Source organism: Lolium rigidum, chromosome 4 (genome assembly GCF_022539505.1).
Source record: "Lolium rigidum isolate FL_2022 chromosome 4, APGP_CSIRO_Lrig_0.1, whole genome shotgun sequence".
NCBI lineage: Eukaryota > Viridiplantae > Streptophyta > Magnoliopsida > Poales > Poaceae > Lolium > Lolium rigidum.
This window is the reverse complement of record NC_061511.1, coordinates 53,571,403-53,582,393: the sequence shown is the minus strand read 5'-3', so window position 1 is coordinate 53,582,393 and position 10,991 is coordinate 53,571,403. Positions and strand designations below refer to the sequence as shown.

General features: G+C 45.5%; 1 pseudogene; it reads left to right on the top strand.

Annotated features, from left to right (window-relative positions):
- Positions 1–7,649: 7,649 nt before the first annotated feature.
- Positions 7,650–10,566, top strand: LOC124650305 (annotated as a pseudogene).
- Positions 10,567–10,991: the final 425 nt, after the last annotated feature.

Genomic DNA, 10,991 nt, shown 5'->3' with positions numbered 1-10,991 from the left:
GTCGCGGGAGCAAAGCAAGCGATGCCGGTACATACGGAAGCGCGCGTTCCCGTCGTTTCAGGCGCTAGGCGGGTGTCGCGGGAGCAAGACCTGCGCGCGTTCGAGTTGGCCGCATGCACGTGAAACGGGTTGCGGACTTGCGGTGGCGTCTCGCACCATCCTTCTGCTAATTGCCTCACGTGCACATTATTTAATAATTTAACTGATTGCCGCTGGATTCGTTCCTTATTCAGCCGCGCATGTCCACATATATTAATTAATCAACCATCCCTAGTACTACTGGCTTCGTTCCATCCACCGCACTCAATTCCAAATCGCGAATTAATTTCGGGCCGGGATCTCTCATATACATGCGGGCGCTTCTTCTCCTCCCCAATCAACTGCCATGCTAGTAATCAGGGAAGCGGAAAATTAATGCATAAATTCATTGCCTCTTTTCTCTTCCCCTTCCCCTTCCACGTGACAAACACAAATTCACCTCACTTTGCACCACCACAACTCAACAAACAAGAAATATATATATACTCCATCCGTTTTCAAATAGTAGTAATCTACATTCTACCTTCTAAATTTGTTCCGCCTTTTTTTTCTTTTAATCAACAACAAAGCTGAAAACACTGAAAATCAACAATGGCACAGACACCGATGCCATTTTTTCTCTTTTCTTTGGATGTTATTATTTTCAATGTACTACCTTCCTACCGGATTAAAAGGCAAATCTGCGCTTTGAAGAAGAATCGTTTTGTTAGGCAAATCCCGTCATTAATTCCCACAATTAAGTGGAGCGCGTAGGGCTACCATCCTAAATTCACTCCAGTATTTTCCTTTTCTTCCCCTATAATTCCTCCAACGGGTTACATGGTGTGAATATGGTGTTGCATTCATTGTGAAACCAAAACTCTGTACCCGGCCTTTTCTCCTTCTACAATCCGCGAGAATTGCTTTCGGCCAATGCATGCGCTCGATCTTTGCATCCTGAGCATTTGGAGCCAATTACAGCTGGGCATGGGAAGCCCGGCCCGGACGACCCGGCCCGAAAATCCCGGGCCGGGCCGGGTCGGGCTTGCACTTCGGGCCAGGTTCGGGCTTGTATTTTGAGCCCGAACGTCGGGCCGGGCCGGGCTCGGGCTTGCAATTTTCGCACTTTAGGCAGGTTTGGGCCGGGCTTCTCGGGCCGGGCTTTTTGCCTGTTCGGGCTAGGTTCGGGCTTAATTTATAGGCCCGACGGCCGGGCCGGGCTCGGGTTTGGCATTTTATGTTCGGGCTTTTTCGGGCTTGGCCCGAAGCCCGGCCCGGCCCGAGTTTTGCCCAGGTGTAGAGCCAATCAACAGCTGCATTGGTCCAGCTGCGTTTACAAATGTACAGATCAATTACGGAAATTCAATTCGGCTCTCGGGTGCATATGCTCCCTATACCAAAAAATTATATTGCGAGTTGTCAAAAAAATTTAACAAAAAATTCTACATGTACATCTCCATAATATATGTGCATTCGCCAAGTTTCACATAAAAATCAATCTTTTTTGTGGACTATGTAAAAAAGAGAAAATTTATCTTGTAAAAAGCATTATTTTCAGCACTGAGTTTTGTCTTTTTTGCACACGTCACATGACAAATTCATTTTTTATGAAACAACTTTGTGAGCGCGTAGCACGTGAAGATGTACGTGTGAATTTTTCGTTTCAATTTTTTTGAAATTCAAAATGTGTGTAAGATGAATTTCAAAATAGAGGGAGCATATGCTCCCATGTTCTAAAACATCACTCCCGATCAATTACTACTAATAAGTGTACTACTACTTACCTAATAATAATGAGATGGGTCGGCATATGCATATGCATGCATGCCTACGTAAACAGCTGGACCTCTCATTTGATGGATTGATCGCTTTTTTTCTTCTTCTTTTCTCCTTTCTCCTCAGGCTACCAGCATTTTATCTAGCCCGGACATGAAAAACCAACAAGAGCCCAAACTACAAGCACGTATCACAAAGGAAGCGGCCGAATTTTAAAGCCGCCACTTTATCTTCTGGCAATACCAATGCAACGATCAAAACAAAAGAAAAAAAAAATCAACATTACAGCACGCTGTGGCGACCATTACAAAAATACGTTCAATTGTCAGTGCATACAACGCACAGCCAGCAGCGGCAGGAGCAGCAAACAGCCGGCCAGCAAGGCTCCTCCTCGACACCTATCAAGCATCCTTGAGAATCAAATAATGGCAGCGTCAAGACAAAGATTGCTTAACAGGGGCAACTGCTGTTTGAGTACGCCCTTATAATTAAGGCTGTTGAATCCACCAAATCATCACTACATACACAACACACAGCAAGCAGCCGGCCTGCAGGCAAGGTTTAACATCCTCTTCCTCGACGCCTAGCTGCACCACCAGACACCTGCACATCACAGCCAGCACCAGATATTACCTCGACATTCGCCTCACATATTATCACATCCAATAAATTGAAGCTCCCCGTGTATTTCAACAATACAACGCAAGACAACCATACGAATCATGCTAACCAGGAACAATGAATCCATTTACTAACAAGTTATATGACTACACTACACACAGACACCCAAATTCAGACCACATAGGTCTAACATGGCGCACAATAGCACCAAAGTTTCAGAAAACTCTTCCTAGGTAAGGACAATTGCATACAATTTCCTGGGACATTGATCACACAGGCAAAATAGTAAACTTGACTAAAGACCAAAATGCACCGAGCACGACACCAGATAATCTACACCAACTGCACATTCCCAGTACCAAAGTCAGCAAAGCAAAGGCTACAGATTACTCAGAAAATCATTCCAAGCAATTGCAACCTACATGTGATGGCAGATTATAGTAACAGCAACAAGGTTTTTTCAACTTCTCTAATCAGCGACCATCCAAAGCAAGATTCTTTTACAGGTGATGGTCAAGCTTTGATGCTAAATTGACCAAGCCAACAGTTTTTCAAATCATCCAGAAACAATCTCTGCCACACCAAAAATTTAACACATCAACAATTTCACAGACCATGCTTCTAGGCAGAGAACACTCACATGAATTCGTTTTAGTTCTCAAACAAGTAAAATGACACTGTTAACCAGTACACTGACTAGACCGTCCGGACGAAAATAGAAGCATGTCACCAACACATGAATTAGGTAGCAGTAACACACACGATAGCACTTGAAACAGGCCGAGGAGAGAAGGGTTTATACCTCCCAATTGCAGACATGGTCCACAGATACCGGAGCATCTCCATGGTACACTTGTGGAAGTCGCCGATGATGTTCCCCCTCCGAGGCCGCCTCCTCCACCGCATCCAATGCACTCTGTACCTGAAAAGCACCACAAACAATTATGAGTTCAATTGCTGCAGCGTCCTGGTGGCCGGCGTGCAGCACCTCCCAAATCACCCGGCCAAGCTGTGCGACCCGCTCCGGCGAGCTTTACGGAGCCACGTGCATGGATGCACGCGAGCGCCGGCGAGCAAGCCGGCCGCGTCGCTGTTGTCTGTGCCGCGCCTCATCTCTCATGGCGTGGGAGGGTGCGGACGGGAGGACCTGGGGGTGTACGGGAGGACGAACCAGGCTGTAGCAGTTACTAATCCATATCTGATATGAACCAAGTGAAAAGATTACCAACCTTAAAAATACAAGGTTGGTTCTAGGCATGAAAAGAACTATAATAGATGACCAACTACACTACACGTATCTACCAGTTAGATGATTACAAGCAATTCTGAAATTTCGAATCTGTGTAGGCTTCAGGTATGAACTAAGCTACTCCAATCCTAGAAAAAATATAGTACTACACTATCATCTTCTGAACCTAGCACAAGATCGAATTTTCCTATAAGCTGGCTGTCTTGCAAGATTGGTTCGTGTTGCAACACAACACTCTGAACATTAATTGACCGATCGATTACACACAAGACAAAGCAGATGCATTTTTTCCTCCCAAACAAAATCCCTGAAGCTACAAATCTGTGCAGGAGATCAAAGAATTGGTCTCACCTACGTCGTGCTACCAGTGCATCCCGCGGACGGCGGCGACAATCAGCGGACCTCCTCCGGCTGCCTGCACAAGGAAGATGCGATTTTTTTCAGAATTGGGTGGAAGAGGATTGGGGGGTTGCGGGTTGGGGCATGGCCGATACCTCGAGAAGCAGCCGCGGTGGTCGACGTTCCGGTGCCGGCGACGCCGCTGGGGCGCGAAGACCCGGTGGCGAAGGGAGCACAGGGACGGAGCAGCGAGGCGAGGTCGGGGACGCCGGACGCGGAAGACAATGGAGGAGGTGCCGCGCTTGGCCTTGCCCGCGCAGTACACGACCCTGGCTGGCCGGCGACCTAGGGTTTCGCCGCGGAGAGGTTTTGGGATTAATTGGAGGCGCATCGGTGAGGGATTCTGGAGGAGTTACAGTGCCGGAGCAGCGTCGGACGGTGGTAAGGTGGGGGTGTCCCGGCCGGAGGTGAGGATGGAGCGCCGGAGCTGGGGCGAGGTCGTGGAGAAAGAGGACGGGGCGACTATCTGGTCGCGGTGGAGCGGAGGAGCCGTCGGTGGTCTGAGCAGCGGAGGTGTGGGTGGCCGGCGAGATTGAGAGGAAGTCACGGAAATGGTGTCGCTAGGCTAGCTAGCCAAACGTCCGTCCGTGATTTTTGGGCCCAAAATCCCGCTTATAGCCCGATCCAAACATGTACTCATTCTGGTTTTCTTTTTAAGATAAATACTCCCTCTGTTTCATGCAAGATTGTCAAAATTTGGAAGTATGAAGTATCTAACTACTATTTAGCGTTCAGATGCATCTAAATTTACACAAATAATTCACATGTTTGGTGGGACGGAGGGAGTACATATGTATACGCACGTCATTGCACTTGTCACCATTGGGATAGATTCCAAGAGACATTTTACGTGCAAATGCCTCAATGGAAGCAACAACGCCCAACAATGGCGGATGACCTGCACATCGTGACCACGCCACATGTATCGGTATGATGTCCATGTTACCAGCTGAAAAAAGCGAAGCGGGGTCGCGTGGGCCAAGAATCGATGAACCAAAACAACTCCTCGAGAGCCAATATGCTTGGCTAGCTCTAGGAGCTTCGCTGATGCCATCGAGTGCACTAAGACCACCACCAACAAATACCGACGAGAGGGGGTGGAGAGGTTAATGTGCAGACACCTATCACAAGAGTACGGGACCACGCTAGATTGCTTCCTATGAAAGGCGAAAGATAACTTACATACAAGGCGGTTTGGCATAGAGAAGTGTCATCGCCATGGTTTTAGAATTGTTGGAGGCTATCCCTAAGATGCCAAGGCAACTTTGCTTGAGACACTGTGATCATAACCTAGCTCCTCTTAGGCTATATCCCAAGAGAAAGTGGGACGAAAAAACCTAATGTTTTCAAGGCCCACATTATAAGGCCAATGTAAACATTGATGGGTTCACGGGTAACACAAGGCCCTCGTCAATGAACATACATGTATGACTCACTAATGGTGATACAACCAGAAACACAAGCTAGATCACAAAATGATGTACACTTTTAGCATAACTCCCAATTAGATCTCCAACTAAGGCATCGAGGACAGCATGTATGCAAACTAGTTGTTGTCGGGGGGTCGCGCCCTCGGCATTAGTGCTAACAATATACACACATGACGGAGATGGTGGCATAAAGGCCTTGCGATATAAGCACAAAACAAGATTAAGTAAAAGGCTTGTCAAAAATTGTGACTATAATAAATAAAGTAATTCTTTGGAGTTTGGACACGTGCCCCGCCACCGATGGTGATGGACTAATATTGGACTTAAATCTCGTATTTAGAGGCGGTGACATGGAACAAAGTTACAAAAATATGAGTGTGTACTTAGCCACATGCATGTATAAGACCTAGGTGTATATTGCCGTAAAAGGATGACTACAGGGGTGCTCAAACCATGCAAAGATGTGCATGGTGACTATCTTGCCATCCTTGTTGTGGCCAACAAGCGATATATCGATGTTTATACATGCATAATATAACCAGCCTAATGGCACATGAAATAATAGGTAATAAATCTCAACTCATAAAACAATGAACCAAAAAAAACATGTGACAAAGAAATGATAGCTATTAACTATCCCTTGGCATAAACTAGGGACGATGATGACAACCGTGGGCAACGGCTCCGACATCCAAGATTGTCAAGGGCGATGTAGAACACAACACCAGTTCACATATATCATCTCCAACGATGACCGTGATTAAAATCTTTTGCATAGCTCGAGGTTTAATATGCATAATTTGACAGGTCAAAGTTAAAGTCGAACCAAGCACGGTAGTTTAGGGTCCAATTTTTTTTTATCTTATCTACTATAGCATTGTAGTGTTTTTTGGAGAGGACCATTATTCCCGAAGTAATATGCACTTGTACTTTAAAAGTTCTAGAACTTGCGTTTATTGCCTATATATTAGCAAGCGGGGGAGGGTTTTTGGGCCTATATTTAAATAATTTTTTGACTTCTCGGATAATGGCACACACCCTAAGTTTAATCACTGCCTTCGTCTCGCATGGCATCTCATTACTATTTGTTTCTTTGGCATGGGCATACTTGGGGAGTTGAGGCGGTGTGTTGTGCTAGTGAGGACGTGAGGTAGTATGCGAGTACAAGAACATATATGTGCTGACGATGCCGAGCATGTGATGAAGGATGCAACGGATGCAATTGATGATTGTAAACATAAACTAAGAACCTAGGTCAAATATTCTCGAGGAGTCCAATCGAGGATATATATGGGTTGTAAGGCCATGCCGTAGTCGCTTGGCTCGTGTCATTGTTGTACATGCTAGGTTGATCGTTAGAGTTGCTGGGCCCCAGTTCAACGATGATCTTGTGAGCATAGTACACCGGGGAAGGGCAGGTGTCTACATGGAACCATTAGTGTAGGCAACAATGCTTCTCCTCCTTGTTCTCATGAAATCTTAGACTCATCAGCAGTGGGAGGACACCAACTGTGGTGTTCAACCTCGTCCATATTCTCTTAAGTTTGTTTATTTGCCCCCATAGAAGAAACAAAGATTTTATTTATTCTGATCCTGCAAAAAAGAGTTTGGCCCATATGCATGCAAGTATGCAACCACATGATAGCAAGTCACACATCACATGTGCGAAAATCGTGCATGAATGGGAAAGAATCAATTTATTCAAATAGATTAATCAAATCTAAAGGTGTATATGATGCTCCCCATAGGGGGCCTCACAGCGATTTGAGCCTCGTAGCCGTTGGATCTTGTTTGGTGGTGGATCTCGTCCGTCCATTTTTTGACTTGTGGAGTAGTCCAGGACGAGGCCCTCGCGCGAACCCGTTTTTTATCCATGGGTCATGTGAAGCCCGCCCGGCCCGGCGTTGACGCGTCGTCCTCTCCTCGCGCCCCTCGCTCGCTAAATCCCGCCGCCACCCGAGCTCCGCCTCCTTCTCTGCCCCATCGCCGCCGCACCCCGCCTCCTCCTCTGCCCCAGCGCCATCGCGGGCTCGCGCGGCTCCCGGGCCGCCAGGCCGTCGCGGATCTCGCCAAGATCGCCTCCTCTCTACTGCCCCCGGAAGAAGACTCGGAGTGGGACGGAGGCCGCCGGGGTTACGGAGGACGTGGTCGTCTTCGCGCGGGACGCCGCCATGCGTCCCGAGCTCGGCTCGACTTCCCCTTTCTCCCCGACGACGCGGACTCGGACGGTTCGTGCGTTCACTTGCCTCCCTTCATCTTCGTCAACACCTTTTGAATCTTAATTGATTTTTGATTCTCCGTGTTGGCGTTCGGCTGCAGATTTTGACATGACCGATGCGCAGCAAGACCACACCCCGGCCGTCGAGAGCGTGGCGCCGGAGCTGGCGGATCCGAGAATCGAGCTCGCCCGGCCACATCAGCGAGGGCTGCTTCTGGAAGATATACTTTGTGCTGCTGCATCCTAAGCTCACAAAGGAGGCGGCCGACCTTCTTTCTACTCCACAGGTCATTTCCGTTGATATAATGCTTCAATTGGGGTGGCAATGGCGTATGATTTTTATTCTCCAACACACATCTAAATGCGCAGCATTTTGTATTAGAAGGAGCAGGTCACACAGGAAAAACAACCAAAAGAAAATGTTCACTAGATTGTAGTTGCATTTGTGTTGGCGATTTGCACCCTTTATTTCCTTAGATGTTCTTTTTAGAAGTTGACTGTTAGTCAATCTCACACTGCTCCCATATCAAATGTCGAGTACTGTTACTACACAGCTTTCAAGCAATCGTAAAATGTCATTTTCTAATCGCTCAAACTCTACTCATGTGCTTGCGATGGAACTTCTCCTCTTTTTAGAGCTACACTTATTAACGTACCAAAGCTTACTCGGTCAATGCTTCAACAAATGCATGCTCCTGCATTCCTTCTTCTTCGAATCCTGTTAAAACTAAAACTAATGCATTATTTTTCTGCTATTGCAATGTTATAGAAAATTAATTATGTACCTCTGATCTCACTAAATTCTTTGATAATATTGTAGTGTTTTCTCCATAACTCAAATGCCTCCACTCAGACTTTGTTTCAGTATGATATCAAGAATATTTACTGGGGAAATGTTCTTTAAGACTGTTTGGAGTTGGGGCACAATCAATAACGCATATTAGTTTTATTTACTTTACATGTTCCATTCAGTCTTTATCCTTAGATTGTTTTAATAATCAACTGATTTTCTCTATTCAAATATTCAGTAGACTTAGTTTATAATTCCCGGATATCGATTTTCATGGAACTTCTACATTCCCTCAAAATAGGCTTGTAGTTTGAAGCTTAATTTAGCTAGAGTGATGAATTGCAATAGTATTTGCCACTTTATTGTAACATGTTTATTGAGTGCCTAGCATAAATTGTAGGTATTTTTACAATGGTCCATTTCTCTGTTCCATGTAAAATGGGGAGATGCATTCTGAGTTTTATCTCGCTCTCTACTTGTTTTGCTCATTAAATGGTACGGGGTACTTTTTATTGCAACCTTTTATTTTTCTTCTTTGCGATATTTTCAATGGCTTCGCAGTATTGGACTAATATAAACTATAAAGTGAATCAAGAGAAATGTTGGACACCGAAGGCACACGACTAGCCATCAAGTGCCACTTTTTGGTTCAAAGGAATTTCATAGGATTATTTGGAGGATTTCAATCCTTAGGAATTTTTCCTACGTAGGTAGTTTGAGTCGCAGGATTTTAACCCCTAAGGATCCTTTGCAATCTATTTTGGAGGAAAATTTCCAGCCACTCAAACCTTTTAGCACAATTCCTATGTTTTTATGTGGCTTCAAACATTCTTTGATCCAAATTCATGTAGTTTCTTAAAAGGATTCAAGAGGACATGCCACTCCAATCCCGTGTTTTCCTATTACTCGCGCTTTGAGAATCCTGCGAATCAAAGTGGCCTAATATTGTGTCACTAGGAGCCTGCTTGGTTTTCTGCCAATGTGGCAAGCCAAATTTGGCTAATTGCTTGGTTTTGCTCGGAAATTTGCTAGTGCACATGTCTCTCACATTGACCGTCCCTGATTTGGCATCCTCTTGTATAAAGTTGGTAGCAAACTAAATAAGATCTATAAGTGTTGGAACATTATGTTTTCATAACGAGACTGAGTACTGTCTAAGGCATAATTGTAGTTTAGGGTATTTTAGCGCACATAACTGATGGCCACCGCTTAACTTGCTCATGATGTGTACCTCTTAAATTAAATGAAAATCTCTTCGCCTTTTCTCGAGAAAAAAAACTTGTTCATGATGGCACAAGTAGATAATTTATATGACTACATTGTTTGGTGCCAAACTTCTAATATCCCATTTTCTTGACTTGGCACAGGTTTTAGAAGCTAGAGAGCAGTTGTCACAAAATTTCCAATATCGGACAAAGCTTGAGAGCAATGAAGACACAAGTAGCTCCGACTATCAGCAATGCAGATGGTACTGTTGCTACGCCTGTAGAGGTGGTCCCCTCATTAAAAGATCAAGATGCCTCTGCGAGGGCCACATCTTTTGGCAACGTAGATTACGGTATTCTTGAAACAATCCATCTCGACGAGGCACCATCAAAAGATATAATCGGTGATGCTGGGGGCTGTTTCTTCGGATAACATCAGCAGCGAGTGTGTGTGTACAACTTGTGCCCATATTAAGAGATGCCACCGAGTTATCACAATCCGAGATAGAAGAAAGCATTCGTGCTTTATCTAAAGAAGATGCGACTGAGTTCGCACAATCTAGGATTGAAGAAAGCACACCCGACTTCACCGCAGAAGATGCTCGAAGCGGATGAGGAGACTCGTGACATTAGTAGACAGTTTTCCATCTAAAGAAGATCAACGGAAACGACCGGTGAGTGACCTCGGGGAGGGGTCAAGAGTTATCATTCGGAAGGCTGATAAGGATGACACCGATGATGATGGGGATGAATGGTTGGAGGAGGACACGGGTGGTTCGGGAAGCATACCCATTCAAATAGCAGACGACGATGAGGACGTATCTTTCGGTGATCCGGAGGAAGATGACGATGCGGCATGACAACAATGGTAAACCTTGGCTTCGTGCATCTGGTTCAATCCCACATGTATACACATGAGCTTGGGCCATGTCTACCGTATGGCCTCATGGTTCTGCTCGTCATCGACTGCTGCTCGCTCGTCTGCAGAATTGCTCCCCTTGTGCTTGTCTCTTTGGGTGGTAGATGCCAAAATCGCCAACCCCGTTACTTAGTATATAGTCGATAAAGTCGTTGTATAGTTGCCATAAGTTGCAGTATAGTCGTGAGTCGCCGTGATTTTGGAAAAAACGACAGGGCGACTATGCAACGACTCAAAGAGGAGTTGATATTTAATGCCTGCAGATGCTACCTTCAACTTTCCAGGTGTCTAAATGGCCATCGGCAGTCCAAGGAAATGTGAATAAAGATTTGTTTACTGTACATTATGTTACTGCTACGTTATGTA